The sequence below is a fragment of the Mobula hypostoma genome, chromosome 2, assembly GCF_963921235.1.
Source record: "Mobula hypostoma chromosome 2, sMobHyp1.1, whole genome shotgun sequence".
NCBI classification, from domain to species: domain Eukaryota; kingdom Metazoa; phylum Chordata; class Chondrichthyes; order Myliobatiformes; family Myliobatidae; genus Mobula; species Mobula hypostoma.
Genome location: NC_086098.1, coordinates 246,697,087 through 246,715,690, shown reverse-complemented (window position 1 = coordinate 246,715,690; position 18,604 = coordinate 246,697,087). Strand labels below are relative to the sequence as shown.

General features: G+C 42.9%; 1 long non-coding RNA gene across 1 annotated transcript; it reads right to left on the bottom strand.

Annotated features, from left to right (window-relative positions):
- Positions 1-5,859: 5,859 nt before the first annotated feature.
- On the bottom strand, positions 5,860-18,289 carry LOC134343066 (uncharacterized). Its single transcript, XR_010017148.1, has 3 exons — positions 18,175-18,289; positions 17,501-17,860; positions 5,860-5,953 (listed from the first exon to the last, which is right to left on the bottom strand). It is a non-coding gene; the product is annotated as an uncharacterized LOC134343066 (long non-coding RNA).
- Positions 18,290-18,604: the final 315 nt, after the last annotated feature.

Below are 18,604 nucleotides of genomic sequence, written 5' to 3'. Positions count from 1 at the left end.
GACACACTCGGTCAGGGCAGAGTCCAGAAGTCAGGATGTCATTTGCAGTTGCACAAGTTCAAGTTTAATTGTCATTCAACCATACAGCTGAACAAAACAGCGCTTCTCCGAGGCCAACGTGCAAAACACTGTGTTATACAGTCAACACAGCACATACAGTCACACACACATACAGTCACACACACCACTTAGTCACACACACTGCATACAGTCACACACAGCACATACAGTCACACACACATACAGTCACACACACCACTTAGTCACACACACTGCATACAGTCACACACAGCACATACAGTCACACACACATACAGTCACACACACCACTTAGTCACACACACTCCATATAGTCACACACAGCACATACAGTTACACACACATACAATCACACACACCACTTAGTCACACACAGCACATACAGTTACACACACACATATACAATCACACACACCACTTAGTCACACACACTGCATATAGTCACACACACTGCATATAGTCACACACACCACATACAGTCACACACACACCACATATGGTCACACACAATACTTACCATCAGACATAACACATACAGTCACACACACCAGTTACAGTCACCCCACATACAGTCACACAGCACATACCACCACACATAGCACAACTGGGAAGAGTGCAGAGGAGATTTAAGAGGATGTTACCAGGGTTCGAAGGACTGAGTTACAGAGAGAGCTTGAGCAGATTGGGATGTTATTGTTTGGAGAAGAGGAAATTGAGGGGTGACCTTAAAGAGTTGTATAAAACCATGAGGGGCATTGATAAGATGAATGCCCACAGTTTTATCCCCAGTGTTGGGGAATCAGGAACTAGAGGGTTCAGGTTTAAGGTGAGAGGGGAAAGATTTAATAGGCACCTGAGGGGCAACTTCTTCACCCAGAGGGTGGTCAGTCTAAGGAACGAGCTGCCAGAGGAAGTGATTGTGGCAGGTAGATTAATGACATTTAAAAGATACTTGGACAGGTACATGGATAGGAAAGGTTTAGATGGATGTGGACAGGTACACGGATAGGAAAGGTTTAGAGGGATATGGACAGGTTCACGGATAGGAAAGGTTTAGAGGGATATGGACAGGTACACGGATAGGAAAGGTTTAGAGGGATGTAGACAGGGACACGGATAGGAAAGGTTTAGAGGGATATGGACAGGTACACGGATAGGAAAGGTTTAGAGGGATACGGACAGGTACACGGATAGGAAAGGTTTAGAGGGATGTGGATGGGTACACGGATAGGAAAGGTTTAGAGGGATACGGACAGGTACACAGATAGGAAAGGTTTAGGGGGATATGGACGGGTACACAGATAGGAAAGGTTTACAGGTACACGGATAGGAAAGGTTTAGAGGGATACGGATCAAACGTGGACAGATGGAACTACCTTAGTTTGGGTATCTTGGTCCGCATAGACCACTTGGGCTGAATGGCCAGTTTCTGTGCTGTGTGACTCTATGAGTTGATAACGTCCCAAAAAGTTCCTTTCGGTCATCACATCCCAGGGACCCCTCCTGAATGAACTGGCCTCTCCTGACCTGGTCTTGGGGGATTTCATGTCAATCAACAGGACTGTATGTCATTGGAGGGGTGCAGAGTCAAGAGGAAGGGTAACGAGGGCGATGGGGAGGAGGCAGCCTCTCTGCCGTATGCCGCCTACCAGATTCAAACATCAGGGGTGTGGGATGAGGGCCCAAAGGCCCAAGGGAGTAAACTGTCCCAGGTGGAATGGAGGTCGCTTGACTACGATGGGGCATGGGGGTTTGGGGGTTCTGTGCATAGACTGGCCACATCGTTTGCTCCTCCCATCCCATGTCGCCATATGTTCTACCTTGCTCCCAGTGTAATGAGCTCTTCAAGTTTGTGTGGGGTGCCAGAGAGTATTGAGCTCAGTGATACTTGGACCACCAGAACTGGATAATTGCTGTTTAACGAGAGTCGTTAATCATTTGGAATTCCTTGTGATTTTTGTCGAGCGACTTGCTCTTTGTAATGCAATCCCTAGTGATTTCTGTATAAGCTTGTTCAGTTTATTTTGATAGGCTCAGGGATGCTGGGTTGCTTGTACTATCTAAGCAGATGCTCGATTTGCACTAATGGCAGGGTCATAGTTTTGAGAATGTCATGTCTCGCAGTGTCACTTGGCCAAGCCGCCAGTGTTCTGTTGGAATGAATATGTTTCCGCTTTGGTCGCCATCTCCGCATCAGAATCAATCCTCCCTCAGCACTTGGGAGTCTGACATTTCCAGCACACGTCGCGACTCCTGGACACCCCAAGAGTGGTGGGGTTGCTGCGGGAGTGCGACAGAGAGATGTGAGGGGCGCTATTTGAATGAAGTGCCAACTTGGTGTTACAGGGCAGAGGGATGGAGAAGATATCACATTGAGATTGTCTCGAGTATATATAGACATCCACAACACAGCAAATTGCAAATTGTCCCATTCAGGCTCAAAGGTTTCATTGCTGTCGAAGATTTCTTAATCTTGTAGAATAAGAAGGGATGGGGATTGTAGTCACTCTGCTTGACAGGTGAGAATGTGGCTGTGAAACCATCTCGGGTTTGGAAGCCTCCTCCGTGGTGGCTGCAGGAGCTGACTTTGAGACTGTAGGAAGTGGTTCTGACAGTGGTGGCCACCCTTCTCCTTCCAGTTTTTTTCTTCTAGATTGTGCATTTTGATCTTGGGAAGGTGCATTTAGTTCACTGGAGTATTCTCTTATTAATCCTTCGATTGCTGTCTTTACTATCTGATCTCTTCTCTTGGTTTCCTCATCCACAACCTCATCTGACGAATTCTCTGTTTTCGTATCTCCACTGACTCCTTTCTTTTTGGCCTTCCATTCATCCAGCTGGGCTTTGATCTTTGTATCTACTTTTACAAGCAGCTTCTTAGAATACTACAGCACAGAAAACAGGCCATTCGGCCCTTCTAGTCTATGCGAAATTTTATTCCGCTAGTCCCATTGACCTGCTTCCAGTCCATAACCCTCCAGACCTCTCTCATCCATGTATCTATCCAATTTATTCTTAAAATTTAAGAGTGAGCCCGCATTTACCACATCAGATGGCAGTTCGTTCCACACTCCCACCACTCTCTGAGTGAAGAAGTTCCCCCTAATGTTCCCCCTAAACCTTTCCCCTTTCACCATAAAGCCATGTCCTCTCGTATTTATCTCTCCTAATCTAAGTGGAAAGAGCCTACTCGCATTTATTCCATCTATACCCCTCCTGTCTATACTTTACATATTACTATTTAATTATTTATGGTTTTATTACTATTTAATTATTTATGGTGCAACTGTAATGAAAACCAATTTCCCCCAGGATCAATAAAGTATGACTATGACTATGACTCGTCTCCCACTTGAAGTTCATGCAATAACCTTAATGCACACAGAGTAGATTCTAGCTCTCTATACTTACAAAAGCCAAATGTCTGCAGCTTTCTTGATCTCTCTCCTGGCTTAAAAACAAGCCACATTTTGAAATTATTTGCCTGATTTACATATCAGAAGCTTTCTCAGATATGTTGCTTATGAAAACCGTTGTAGTCAGACCACTGCTTTTATCATTTCACACTTCCTCTGAGCAGCATGGTCCTTCCTTGGTCCAAAGTGCTTTCCAACCAGAGGCACAGAGGTTGTCACCAACACCTGTTTGCCCTTTGTTGGGCAATGGTTCATGGTGTTTGGCATGGAGACAGTCATGACATCATCCAGTACCTTTCTTAATTCACTGTCAGTTGACTCTATCGCCGTGGATGTGGCATGCAAATGGTGGATGGATCTCCAGTCAAGTTGTAGTTGTCTCAGCCACTCACATCTCCACAATGCTGGCCCTTCTCTTTTTACCATATACAAGCCCAATGTGGCTGGTCAGTTATTCACTGTTACAAATGTCATTCCCACTGGAGTTATCTTTTCTCCAAAGTTCTTAGTTGGATATCTACAGGCATCAGTTCAGTATCTTTAAAATGCCCCTCAAACTCATTTTGTGGAATATCTGAAATAGCTGAACCAGTGTCCAATTCCATTTTATTAATTTGCTGCTCACCTCTGGTGTAAGTCATGTTGCTTGCCTGTTGTTAATTTTCACATTGTAAATCTCATCAATAGCATGCAGATTAGTGCTCTTTTTGAAAATGGGACTCGATTTTTAAAAAATCTTTTTCTCTACCATATGCGGTCCATTTATTTTTGTTTGCCCAACATGCTCTTTGTCTGTGACCTACTTTCTTGCATTTTCTACAAGTTTACCTTTAAATCTGCATTTGTTTGGTGAATGTGAGCCCCTGCCACAATGGTAACACAATTTATTTGGCTAGGCTGGTTTCTGTTTAGAACTGTAGTGTTTTTCAGACTCACTTTCATTCATTCCTGACTGCAACTCAATTGCATCTCCGTCTACGGTTTCCATTGAAACAGCAATTTCAACTACTCATTAGAATGCAAGTTGAGCTTCAGTTAGGAGCCGTTTTTGAATACTTTAAGATTTTCCCCGAACTAAACAATCTCTCAGTGCGTCATTAAACATGTTACCAGAGTGACAATGCTTAGACAATCTCGTCAATTCAACCACGTGGGCTGGCATGAACTCCCTTTCCTTTTGATTCTGCTTATGAAACCTAAAGCGTTCTGCTTTGGTTCTAAATGTTCCTGCGTTACTCTTTCTCATTTCAGGTGGTTTGGTTGGAGCAGTCAAACTTCAGAGTTAACTGTATGCTCTTAAATCCAATAAATTCAGCAAAATTGGCACTCATTTCTCATTGGCTATTTTTTATTTGCTTCAGAATACTGTTGAATTAGCTCAGTATGCATGAGCCAGTTTGCTGTTGTGTCATCAAACTCGTCAATCTTTCTGATGTAGCCAGCCATTTCTGCTTTTTTTTTGTGAGCATTGTCACCCAGTACTCACTCTTTATAAACTCAGGAATTCTTTTGTTTTTTTTCCAACTCAATGTCTCTGCACGCATGGGCTGCATTTTTAAGTCGCTGTGTTTTTTTTAGTTTGAACGTCTCGCTGCATTTGAACAAATCGATAACCGTCTCGGGTTTGTTTTAAAAATACCTCGTTGTCAATGTTATGTTTTGCAACTTCAAAACATTAAACAATTCAAAGGAAGACACAGGAGTCTGGAAAGAGGGCCCTACCTTATGGTTTTACTTTATCGAGACACGCACGTATCACATGGTGGCACGTATGCAGTTCACAGATTTAAACATATAACCCATAACGAATTATTTAAATGAACAGGAACGCTTAACCAACTGGTGTATATACAAGGTTACTCAATCATTACTGAAATATTAAATACACAACTGTTACGGCCTAGGTCATTGCCCTGGCGATAAGAGACACTGAGGCCAAAGTTGGGGTCAGCTGGTGACCCCTCTCCAGGGCATGACAGACATGAGGAGTTGAGTGGACTCTTGCTGTGCGTGTTTATCAATATTCTGGTTATCATTAGCAGGGTGGGGAAGAGGCCCTGATGAGGATCAACAATCACTCTGATCCTAGTTAGTCAGGGAGCAAAGGCCTTTTGAAGATAACCACCCAGCCCAAATAACCAGCAATTATCACAGTAATCACAACAATTACAAGTTTAGTATCAACAAAATACACCTCTAAATTATCCTGAACTGAGGCAGGCACAGAGTCCAGTCTGTGAGAAGACTTCCCTTCCTTTGGCATCGTTTCATGAGATTCAAACAAGGCTCGCGCTTGTCGGCCATCTGTCACTGCCCCTCGACGGGGTCGGTGGCAAACGCTGCAGTCCGCGAGAGGAAAGGGCTCCCGAGCTGCTGTTGCAGAGGGTTCAGACACAGTGAAGAGTGGCAAGCCTGAGGGTGGGGCTGCTTCCTTTGGCGTTAGAGGTGGGGGGCTCGGGAGGGGAGGTACACTTTGTAGACAGTGCACGCTGCAGCCACTGAGGTGCGCAGGAAGAAGGGAGGGAGAGGAGGAGAGGAGGAGGAGAAGAGGAAATTGGGAAGCAACAATAGAAAAGGGAGGATGGGTGCAGGGAGAATGAAAAGAGGGGAATGTGACAAAGAGAAAGAGAGAGATGAACAAAGGGAGAAGATGAGAGCATTTTGTGCATGCAATTTGTTTTTCTTGCGTATATTATCAAATATATGATAAAAAATTATCAAATTTTATTTTTAAATATGAACAACACGAGGTAGTGGGGAGCAATATCCAACACCCACCTTCTTTATTTTATTTCAAGATACTGTGTGGAGCAGGCCCTCCCAGCCCAATGAACCATGCCGCCCAGCGACCCACCTATTTAACACCAGACTAACCATAGAACAATTTCCAACGGCCATTTAACCTGCTAGCCGTTCCATCTTTGAAATGTGGGAGGAAACCAGAGCACCCGGAGAAAATCCACATGTTCATTGGGAGGACGTTCTTACAGGTGGTGTCAGAATTGAACTCTGAACTCTGACACTCTGTGTGTGATAGCGCTGTGCTAACTCCTACATCACCATGGTGCCCAATTCCATAGCGGTACAGAGCACAGAATCAGGCCCTTTGGCCCAACAGATCCATGCTGACCAAGATTCCCATCTAAGCCAGTCCCATTGGCTAATGTCTGACCTCCTTCCTATCTGTATACCTGTCCTTTCTTTCTTTTTCAATATTTTTATTAAATTTCTTACATAAAAGAACACAGAGTACAGTATTTTTTGTGGAGTGGTATTTTAACATTTGTAACACTCCCACTGTATATTAGTTTGCAAGGTGCTGTATGATAATACTGTGTATATTGTAGATTTTATACATTTGTATTTTTTTGTGTAAATAGTTGTTAAAATTTTGCTCATAACAGACTAAAATTTTCTCTTTTTGGAAGGAGGTGTTACATACCTCGTGGGTACCTTGTGACTGTCTTATGACCATGATGTAATCGAGTATCTTGTGAGCCTGATGTAATGGTCTTCTGATGGTGGGGTGATGTAATTTTCCCACCAGTGTGAGGTCACGTGATGACATGTTCCCTACAGGTACATAAACGGGGAAACGCCTGTTGTGTTGCAGTTGATTCGTTGTTTAGTTTGTCAGTTACTCCGTTATGCTGCATATTCGTCTCATGGTGCAGTTTCATTTTAGAGTGGAGTTTTACTTTCCATTGTAAGGTAAAAATCGTTGTGCCGGCAGTTTCGCCAATCACTGCCAGTTTTTTGTGTGTTGCACCTTTGATTTACCTTTACAGTCTAGTATTGGAGAGTGAAGACCTTACTAAAGTACGGGAACCCGAAGGATTGAGTAAAGTTGGTGTCGTTCGGCGGTTTTATAAAGGATCGACCTTATTGAATCTTCTTTTGGGAATAGTGGCCTGCATCTGAGATAACCCCTGCAAGCTCAGGAAAGGTTTGTGCTGTGTTCACCATCCAGGAAAAAGGTCAGTTCCTTTAAGCCATTTTACTTCCTACGTCGTGAATCCTTTGGATAGGATCAGCAGTACTGTCATGTCTTCAAAGAAATCCATTTCTGGACAAGTCTCTCCTTACTGACTGTGTAAATCACTTGGACTTTCAAATTTACCACTCTAAAACTGTGTTCGAACTTACCACTTTAAGAACTGTTCCAGAGTTGCCGTATAGCAGTTAACTTCCAGTTAAGTTAGTCGTTTGAATACTTTTCACTATTGCTGAACAGAGTTTAATAAATGTTTATAAAACCTGATTCATTCTATACTCATTGTTGCTGGACGTGTGACAGTAAGATATGTAATATATATCAATGACAATATATTGAAATCACAGATAAAGTGTAATTACCCCATATCTATATAAAATTAAATTTAAACATAATATTGAAAAGAGATAATTTTACTATACAAAAAATCTAAACCCACTACCAGAAATAAAAACAGCTGTTAGGTTAAAAGAAAAGAAAAGGAAGAAATCCTTAACATATAGTAAAACATTATTAGCCAACAACTGTGCTTAATAGCAAATCAAAGATTTTGAAAATGATTCAAAAAAGGTCCCCACAATGTTAAAAAATCTTGTTTAGGTTCAGAAATTGAACAGTGAATCTTCTCTAAATTTAAGCAAGACATAACATCATGTAACCAATGGGCATGAGTAGGTGGAGTGGCATCCTTCCACTTAAGCAACAATGCCCTCCTGGCTATGAGAGAAATAAAGGCCAAAATATGCAGATCATGTGTCTCCAAATTTAAATCATTTCCTCCAACAATACCAAATAAGGTAGTCAAAGGATTAGGTTTAAAATTTACTTTAAAAAGCACTGAAAAAGTTTGAAATACTTCCTTCCAATTTAAGACTCGGACAAGTCCAAAACATATGGATTAGTGAAGCTTCTCCATTGTTACGTCTGTCACAATAGGGAGATATATCCGAATAAAAACGAGTTAGCTTATCTTTAGTCATGAGGGCCCTATGAACCACTTTAAATTGTAGAAGGGAATGACAGGCACATAACGATGAGGTATTAACCAATTTAAAAATTTCATTCCAAGTGTCCTCAGAAATTGGAATCTGTAAATCTTGTTCCCAAAGATTTTTAATTTTATCAAAATAAATATTTCTCATTCCCAACAACATACCATAAATATTAGATATAGATGCATTATGGAAGGGTTTCAAATTAAAAATTATATCAAGTAAATTTTTATCTGGACTTTTAGGAATTGTATGTACTTGAGAATGCAAGAAGTCTCTAATTTGTAAATATCGAAAAAAGTGAGTTCTCATTAGGCTATACTTAACTGACAGTTGTTCAGATGAAGAGAGACTATCTCCAACAAACAAATCATGAAAACATTTAATACCCAATCTATTCCACTCCTTAAAAACCACATCAGTCATAGACGGTTTAAAAAATAGTTAGAAAAAATGGGACTTGAAAGTGAAAAACTCAATAAAGCAAAATATTTTCTAAATTTTACCCAAATACTCCAAGTGTGTTTAACTACAAGATTGTCAGTTAAATTACTTAAAAATAAAGGAATTGAGGATCCAAGAAGAGAAATGATGGAGAATTTATTAACAGAGTTAGCTTCTAAAGAAACCCAGACCGGACAGTCCTCTCGGTTAATATAATATGACCAAAGCATAAGATTCCGTATATTGACTGCCCAGTAATAAAACCTAAAATTGGGTAAGGCTAAACCTCCATTCTTTTTAGCTTTTTGAAGATGAACTTTATTTAATTGAGAAATTTTATTTTTCCATATATAAGAAGATATAATAGAATCCAACGAATCAAAAAAGGATTTAGCAATAAAAACAGGTACGGCCTGAAATAAATATAAAAATTTAGGCAAAATATTCATTTTAATGGAGTTGATTCGGTCAATCAACAATAAAGAGAGGGGTGACCAATTTGAAAGGCCTTCTTAACATAATTCAGAAGTGTAAAAAAAATTTCTTTAAAAGGAATTTATAATTCCTAGTAATTGTTACTCCCAAATAAGTAAATTGATTTCTTACAATTTTAAAAGGAAGGTTAGTATTAACTAATACCAAATTATTCAAAGGAAAAAGTTCACTTTTATGAAAGTTAAGTTTATATCCAGAAAACTGACTAAAGCAGGAAAGCAAAGAAAGTAGAGAAGGTAAAGAAGACTCCAGATTAGAAATGTAGAGGTCATCAGCATAAAGCGACACTTTGTGAGCAATACCTCTCCTTAAAATACCAGTGATATCATTAGATTCCTGGAAAGCAATAGCTAAAGGTTCTAAGAGCAAATCAAAAAGCAAAGGATTCAAAGGACAATCTTGTCTAGTTCCACGATAAAGTTTAAATGGTTTAGAGTACTGAGAGTTAGTAAGAACCTGAGTGGAGGGAGATAAGTAAAGTAATTTAATCCATTGAATAAAATCAGGCCCAAAGTTAAATTTTTCTAAAGTTATAAATAAATAATTCCATTCAACCTGATCAAAGGCTTTCTCAGCATCTAAGGATATCACACATTCCAAAATCTCTTTAGAATGAGAATAAATAACATTCAATAAATGACAAATATTAAAGTGGGAGTACTGATTTTTGATAAATCCATCAGAGATAATAGATGGCAAAATATTTTCAATCCTACCAGCCAAAAGTTTAGATAAAATTTTAGTATCAACATTAAGTAAGGAAATTGGTCTATAAGAAGAGCATTCAACTGGGTCCTTATTCTTTTTAAGAATAAGTGAAATAGAGGCTTCATAAATAGATTGTGGCAACTTGCCTAATTTAAAAGAGTTGGAAAGGACTAAATATAAATGAGGTATAAGCAAAGAGGAAAAAGCCTTATAAAATTCTCTAGAAAATCCATCAGGACCCAGAGCCTTCCCTGAGTGCAAAGAGTGTACAACCTCGGCAATTTCCTCATAGGAAATAGGTTGATCCAACAATCTTCGAATATCATCAGAAAGTGTAGGAATGTTCAATCAATCTAAAAATTATTCATTAGAGTATTATCTTTAGGAGGATCAGAACTATAAAATTTAGAGTAGAATTCTCTAAAAGCATTGTTTATTTCTAAATGATCAGACGTTTTATCACTATTAGCTTTACAAATTTCTTTAATTTGATGTTTAACTATAAAGGTCTTTAGTTGGTTAGCTAATAGTTTACCCATTTTATCTCCATGAACATAAAATTGACTTTTATCTTTTAAAGTTGCATTTCAATTGGATAAATCAAAAGCAGATCGTATTTAGTTTTAATTTCAACATGCCTTTTATATAAAACAGGATTTGGAGCCAAAGCATATTTTTGGTCTAATTGTTTCAACTGATTGGCTAATTCAATTCTCTCCTTGTTAGCTTTTTTCCTAACACTTGCAGTAAAAGAAATAATTTGACCTCTAATATAAGCCTTAAAAGCATTCCCTAAAATAAGACTAGACGTCTCTTCTAGTGTATCTCTTCAAAAAAAAGGAATAATTTGTCTCTCCAAAAAATTTTTTAAATCTTTATCTGATAACAAAGTTGGATTAAAACACCAGAATCTGTTTATTTGGGAGATACCCAGAAGTTTTAAAGATAAAAAAACACAGGAGCATGATCTGAAACGGCAATTCCTTTATATTCACAGGATCGAACTAATGGAATCAATTGGCTATCAACAAAAAAAATGATGAACATGAATATGTATGATGAACATGAGAAAAAAATGAGTACTCTTTATCTGTTGGATACAAAAACGCCAAACATCAACAATATCACATTTCATGGGAAAAGATTGGATAAAGGAGGCAGATCTACTACAAGACAATCATTTAGAAGAAGAACAATCTACAACAGTATCTAAACAACAGTTGAAGTCTCCTCCTAAAACCAAAGAATATAAACTTAAATCTGGTAAAAGCAAAACAAAACATTAAAAAAGGCCTGGATCATCTATATTCGGGGCATACAAATTAGCAAAAACCATTAATTTATTATCTAATTTCCCTGAGACTATAACAAAACACCCATTGGTATCAGACACTACATTATGATGAACAAAAGAAACTGAATTGTCTGTAAGAATCAAAACTCCTCTTGCCTTAGCCTGAAAGGAGGAATGGAAAGATAAACCCTTCCAATGGCTGAAAAGATGTAAATTACCACATTTATGAACGTGTGTTTCTTGTAAAAAAATAGTTGAGACATTCAATTTCTTAATATAATTAAATATCTTATTATGTTTCACAGGATGGTTTAATCCTTTCACATTAAAACTAAGTAAATTAAAAATATGGTCCATTTTAAATATTGCTTAAAGGAGATGTTTGAATAAAAACTTACTGGTGCAAAAATCTTATGTTGTGCAAATTTTTTTCCTGTGACAAAAGTATGTGCACACTGAATGCACACATGGGACAGTTTATGTCGGTTTACAGAATATCCCACATAAAAATGCACAGAATAACAACAAAATAACATACATATTTAAGTCACTCAAGTTATTTTATTCTCTCTCCTGACTTTGGCATTTACCCATTCTTTGTAAACTCTATCTAGACTAATAGAACTTCCATCCAATTGAAGGCTTTTGATTCTCATTAACATATCGAAATGACATTCACCTAAACGGTTTCTCAGCTTGTTTTTGAGTTGATTCATTAGGCTAAAACCTCGCTCACAGTCCGCACGAGACGCAAGAAAGGTTCCCCCAATGTCCATCAACTGTGCAAGGTCGCAAAACTTTTCATCAAATGCCACCATTTGAGCGAAGTTTGAAATCAGTTTGGATTTAATTTTTTTCTTGGACGGAAAATTTGAAATCATTTAACTGTCTAACTATTACAGTATTTTCAGCTAGAAAATCACGATATTTTAGACATAAGGCATTAACTTGTTCATCGCCAAATGTGAAGCCACAATTTGCAATTGCGGAGAAATCAAAAGCTGACCATTCTTGTACCTCATCTTCAGGAAACCTTACTTCTAAATGAACACAAAGACTATAAAAGTCAACAGCGAACTTGTATCTACTGTGACGTTTTCTTCATGTTGTTGGCTTAGCAAAACTTTAACTTTGTCACTCCACGAAACATTGTCTCCCAGATACTACTTCCTTATCTTGTTAATTTTGTCTCGCGCAAAATGAAGTGAATCAGTCGGTGACGTGCATTGTGGTATTTGAAAAACCGACTAACTAGTTAACAGAAACATTTAGCTAAAAGATTATTTTCAATAAGTATAATTATTAATTACTACATTATTTTAGGTAACTAACCTTTTGTGCGCACATTAATTTCCTTTGTGCGCTGGTTGAAAAACGTGACTGCGCGCACACACGCACAGCTTAGAGGGAACATAGCTGGCGACCCCGATGCTCTGGGACGATTCCAGAGTTATTGAACGTGTCGACCAGTGCAGGCGCTTTGAAACCGCCGGAGTCTGGCAGCAAAACGCCGTCGCTTGTTTTGTACAAGCCGAGGCTCCATTCGGGCTGCGGGAAATCACCGCCGACAACACCAGATAATTCCACGTGGTAGTGTCACTCAGCAACTCCACGGCTGTGAGAGTGGTGGGTCTGTTAGAACATCCAGCTGGACACGATAAATACCGATGGCTGAAAACTCACCTTTTACAGAGCTCTGGACTATCGGAGTCTGAGATCGCCAAACAGTTGCTCCCCTTGCCCGGTCTCGGATGCCGGGCCACCGGAGCTAACGGACCACGTGTGTACCTCCTGGGAAATCACCATCTTTGTTTTATTTTTAAAGAACTCTTCATTCGGCAAATGCCTGATCAAGTCTGCGTAGCGCTCACCAATACGCCGGTGAAGGACTATAGGAGGATAATCTACACTCAGCCAGGCGGCGGTGCATCATTCCTGCCCCTTTCCCCTCCTCGACAAGCCAGGGTGGCCGCGGCTGCAACGCAAACGGGCTCTTTCCATCCCGACCGTGCTGGCGCACACAACACCCCCATAGACCGACGCGCTCGAATGGTCGGTCGGAGGCGTGCGGCAGCCGCTCGCCTTGTCTAGCCGTCAGCTCCGTCCCCGCGAAAGCAAGTTCAACACCTTTGACCCCGAGCTTCTCGCTCTCTCCCATCATTATTTTCTACTCGAGGGTCGCCAGTTCACCGCGTTCATTGACCTCTGGCACGCAATGACCCTTTATGGCAGGAACGCCAACTGGCCTACATGGCATGTTCTCACCTGATATCCGACGTATCGAGGGGGGAGATAATGCCGTGGCTGATTGTCTCTCATGGCCGGCCGCTGAGGCCGGACATATAGGGGTTGACTATGCCGGACGGGCAGCCGGAAGGCCTCACAGATAATGAGGGAGCGTTGTGGGAATAGCGGTGAGGAAGCAGCGCCGCGGGGGGAGGGGTGATGAGCTAAGGTACCGGTGACCCCTGTTTCCATCCAGGGGGTCAGTGTGGACATGGTGGAGGATTACAAATACCTGGGGATATGAATTGACAATAAACTGGACTGGTCAAAGAACACTGAGGCTGTCTACGAGAAGGGTCAGAGCCGTCTCTATTTCCTGAGGAGACTGAGGTCCTTTAACATCTGCCGGACGATGCTGAAGATGTTCTACGAGTCTGTGGTGGCCAGGGCTATCATGTTTGCTGTTGTGTGCTGGGGCAGCAGGCTGAGGGTAGCAGACACCAACAGAATCAACAAACTCATTCGTCAGGCCAGTGATGTTGTGGGGATGGAACTGGACTCTCTGACGGTAGTGTCTGAAAAGAGGATGCTGTCCAAGTTGCATGCCATCTTGGACAATGTGTCCCATCCACTACATAATGTACTGGGTGGGCACAGGAGTACATCCAGCCAGAGACTCATTCCACCGAGATGCAACACAGAGCGTCATAGGAAGTCATTCCTGCCTGTGGCCATCAAACTTTACAACTCCTCCCTTGGAGGGTCAGACACCCTGAGCCAATAGGCTGGTCCTGGACTTATTTCATAATTTACTGTCATAATTTACATATTACTGTTTAACTATTTATGGTTCTATTACTATTTACTATTTATGGAGCAACTGTAACGAAAACCAATTTCCCCCGGGATCAATAAAGTATGACTATGACTATGTTAATTTGTTTAACTAATGCTGTAAGTTTTCCATTGTACCAGTGTCTTTGACAATAAACTTGACTTTAACTCTGATCGAGTGTCTATACCGGAAGTGCTGACCCACACTCTGAGCTTCCAGATATCAACAGTAGGTTCCACTGGGGAAACATCCCTTCTTCACTCCCCCCACCCTCTCCTTGCCAAGTCCACACCTTTAGCTTGTCAGCCCAAATCGTCTCTGCGCCCTTACCGCCCTCCCCCCTTACCACCATGCACAATACACGATAGCAGCACCAACGAACCCCCCGAGGGTCTGGGACAACATACAAAATGGCAGCTTCTTCCACTGGAACCTCCCTGACAAACACAGGCTGAAGGAACCGGCCGGATTTAGATGGGCGCCTGAAAGTTAAGCACAAGAAAGTTCACCAAGTGATGCTGTCAGCCTTTTCCTGTGCAGTGGCGCAGTGGGTGGCGCCATCTTGCAGCCCTGGCGACAGGGGTTCGATCCCGACCTCCTGTGTGTTGTGTGAACTATATATCAAAATCGGGTTGATATCACTGATGTGTTTTTTTAGCGGCAGCAGTACAGCGCAAGACATAGAATACTATAAATTACTATCACACTACCGTTTGAGTTCTGGGGCGGAAATGTTGGGTCGGAGGCCTCGCTGGACCGGTCCACACCGTGGCCAAGACGCGCAGGGAAGTGAGTGAGATAGACGGGCTGAGGGGTGTCGCAACAACCACCTCGCACTCAGCATCGGCAAGAACTAGGAATTGATTGTGGACTTCAGGAAGGGGAAGTCGGGAATACACACACCAGTCCTCACTGAGCGGTTGGTCACCGGTGGAAAGGGTGAGCAGCTTCAAGTTCCTGGACGCCGTCATCTCAGAGGACCGATCCCGGGCCAACGCTTGTCTGGCGTTTTCAGAATCCCTCACGTTCCCCTTCTACCCCTCGACATTCCCTGAGATCACTAGAAAAGATTCCGGCCGCCGTACGTTATCTGATCTGTCTCACTCTTGGGGACCTGAGTTGTGGGAACAGGTTGAAGAGGTTCGGACTTTGTTCCCTCGCGTGTGGGAGACGGAGGAGATATTTGATAGCAGGATACAAAATTATGGGGGGTATAGATAGGGTAAATATCTGACTCCAGGTTGGATGAGATTTAAACCGGAGGTCATAGGTGAAAGCTGAAAGATCTAAGGGAAACATAAAGGAGTTGATCTTCACTCAGCGGGTGGCGAGATTGCGGAATGAGGTGCCAGCGGAAGCGGTGGATGCGGTTTGATTTCAATATTTAAGAGAAATTTGGATGAGTATATGGAGGGTTGCGGTCCTGGTGCAGGTCGATGGGACGAGACAGAATAATAGCTCGGCACAGACTAGTCGGGCCGAATGGCCTGTTTTGTGCTGTAGTGTTCTATGACTCTGACTGTCGTGGATGCGATCACGGTAGCGATGTTATTTCAAGTCGGAAGGACTGACGCACTAACACTGGCGTGCAGCGGAGTCTAACGTCGACAACATCGCCATCACGATAAAGCAACACCAACTCCGACAGAGAGGTCATGTCACGCCGAAGCCGAAACTCGCGTCTCCTCAAACAGAACTTTTATTCCCGGTTGAAAGAATATTACCAAGCCCCTGGTGGGCAAATAAACGCTTGAAAGGTACGATCAAAATCAGCCTGGAGAAATTCAGCATTACATCTCAAATCTGGGAAGACATCCGGCTCGTAGACATAAGATATTCTGCAAATGCTGGAAAGCTAGAGTAAGACATACAAAATGCTGAAGGGACTCAGCAAGTCAAGCAGCATCTATGGAGGAGATGCGTAATAAGTCGCCGTTTCAGGCCGAAACTCTCATCGGGACCTAATGAAGATCTGGGCCGGAAATGCAGTTGTTTATCCCCTCCGTAGACGCTGCCTGACATGTTGAGTTCCTCCGGCATTTTGCGTGTGTTGTTCAAGACATTGCACACAACAGACCCACCCTGAGGAAATCTGCTCAAGAGGGAGCTAACCTACACGAGAAGGCACTCCACTGTACCGCAGACCGAAAGGAGAGACGGAACGACCAAATCACCCAACCGCTAGTCACAGGCATCGCGTACTCGTGCCCACCGCACCACAATATATGGATCCTGGGTCGGCCTCGACATCCACCTGAGGGCCCACCAACAGACAACCCCTCAGGCGAACATCTTACCAACTCGAGAGATCGCGCCGCCACTGCAGTGGTGTTACACAAGGAACATTTTATATTTGGTTCCCGAGAGCAACGTCCCTTCTCCACAACGGCCACAGGCACAGCAAACCGAATCCACGGGAATGTAAACACGATGTTGGCGGGCGCCGCGTTTCCAATGCGATTTTAGACACCCCACTGCAGAGAGACAACACGAAGTTGGAAGGTGCAGAGGAGATTGACTAACTACCGGGGCTCGAGATCCTGCATTACAGAGCAGACTGGGAGTTTATTCATTGGAGCGTAGGAGACTGAGTGATGACCTTATGGAGGTGTGTAAAATCATGAGTGCTGTAGATAGGGTGAATCACACAGTCTTTTTTCTCCTGGTTGTGGAATCAAGTACGACAGGGCACGGGTTTAACGTGAGCTGCGAGTTTGGGGAGGGGCGGTTCACACAGAGCGGGGTCAGTATATGGAATGAGCTGCCAGAGGGAGTGGTTGCATCAGGTACATTATGAGCCTTCAGAAGATATTTGGACAGATAGGTGGACAGGAAAGGTTTAGAGGGATATGGACGGGTACACGGATAGGAAAGGTTTAGAGGGACATGGGCGAAATACAGGACTAGCTTAGATGGGCATCTTGGTCGACATGGACCGGAGAGCCTGTTCCCGTGCTCCGTGGCTCTGTGAATCTATTCCCCCACCTCCCCACCACCATCTCAATCCCAGGGAACATGCCTGGACCTACACTGGCAGAGGTGTCCGGATCAACTCACCCGCCGCATTTGGACTCTTCTGAGCTGATCCCGGCTGTGAATAATCGTTCCGCCAATCTTCATTCCTGGACCTCCCGACATCTCCGTGTCCAAGGCTTGTAACAGCCGCTGAAAACCCTTCCAACCCATCACCTTCCAGAGGTCTCACAATCCTTCCAAAGATCCCTCTCTCCGCCTTGAGCTGCTCTGCCTTCAGCTGCCCGGGCCCAGAGAGCCGGTATGCCGCCTTAAATCTCTTCAGATCGTTCTCTCTCTTTCTCTCCCCTCCCCAACGTTTTGGGTCGCCCGTCTCCAGGCCTCGTAATGGTCAAATTTTGTCAGGAAGTTGTTAAGTGATTCCGCTGCAAACTGTCCATGGTGCTGACGCACAGAAGGGTGTAAAAAAAATTACCAGCTGATAACAAAACTCTTTCAGTATTTAATTTTATTTATTAAAGATCCCATCCCTTTACCCACTCCCAGGATCTATAACCTACTCTTGAGGATCTGTTATTCTATATACAACAACCGCCCCCCCCCCGCCCCGCACCGAAGCCTTGGATTAAATCGCCGACCGTAGCCCTCTGCCAGGGTGTTATTCTATATACTACCCCCACCCCCTGAACCCCTGCATTAGATCCCAGCCTGTGACTCCCTGTCGGGAGGGGCAGTGTTCCTGCGTATGGACCACTTACCAGAGATTCCCCCCGTGACATAGATGCCGAAGGTGGCTCCGAGCCCGAATCCCAGGTTGATGGAGAGGAGCTCGCCGCGGCAGCCATTACCGGTCACCATCTGGGCCACCGCCCCGCAGCCGAACAGCTGATGTTGAGGGAATGGACAGGCGGTGTAAGGTCGACTGCAGAAATCGGTACAATCGCTGCTGCGATTTCCTCATAACTGGCGTCAGCGCCGCAGGGAGAACTTCCCGAGGGTTGTACAGGCTGAACCCTGCGTGTGTGTGTGTGTGTGTGTGTGTGTGTGTGTGTGTGAGAGAGAGAGAGAGAGAGAGAGTGTGTGTTTGTGTCTGTGTGTGTGAGTGTGTTTCTATATGTGTCAGGCAGAAGATGCAAAAGCTGAGAACACGTACCCCTAGGCTCAAGGACAGGTTCTCTCCCTCTGTTA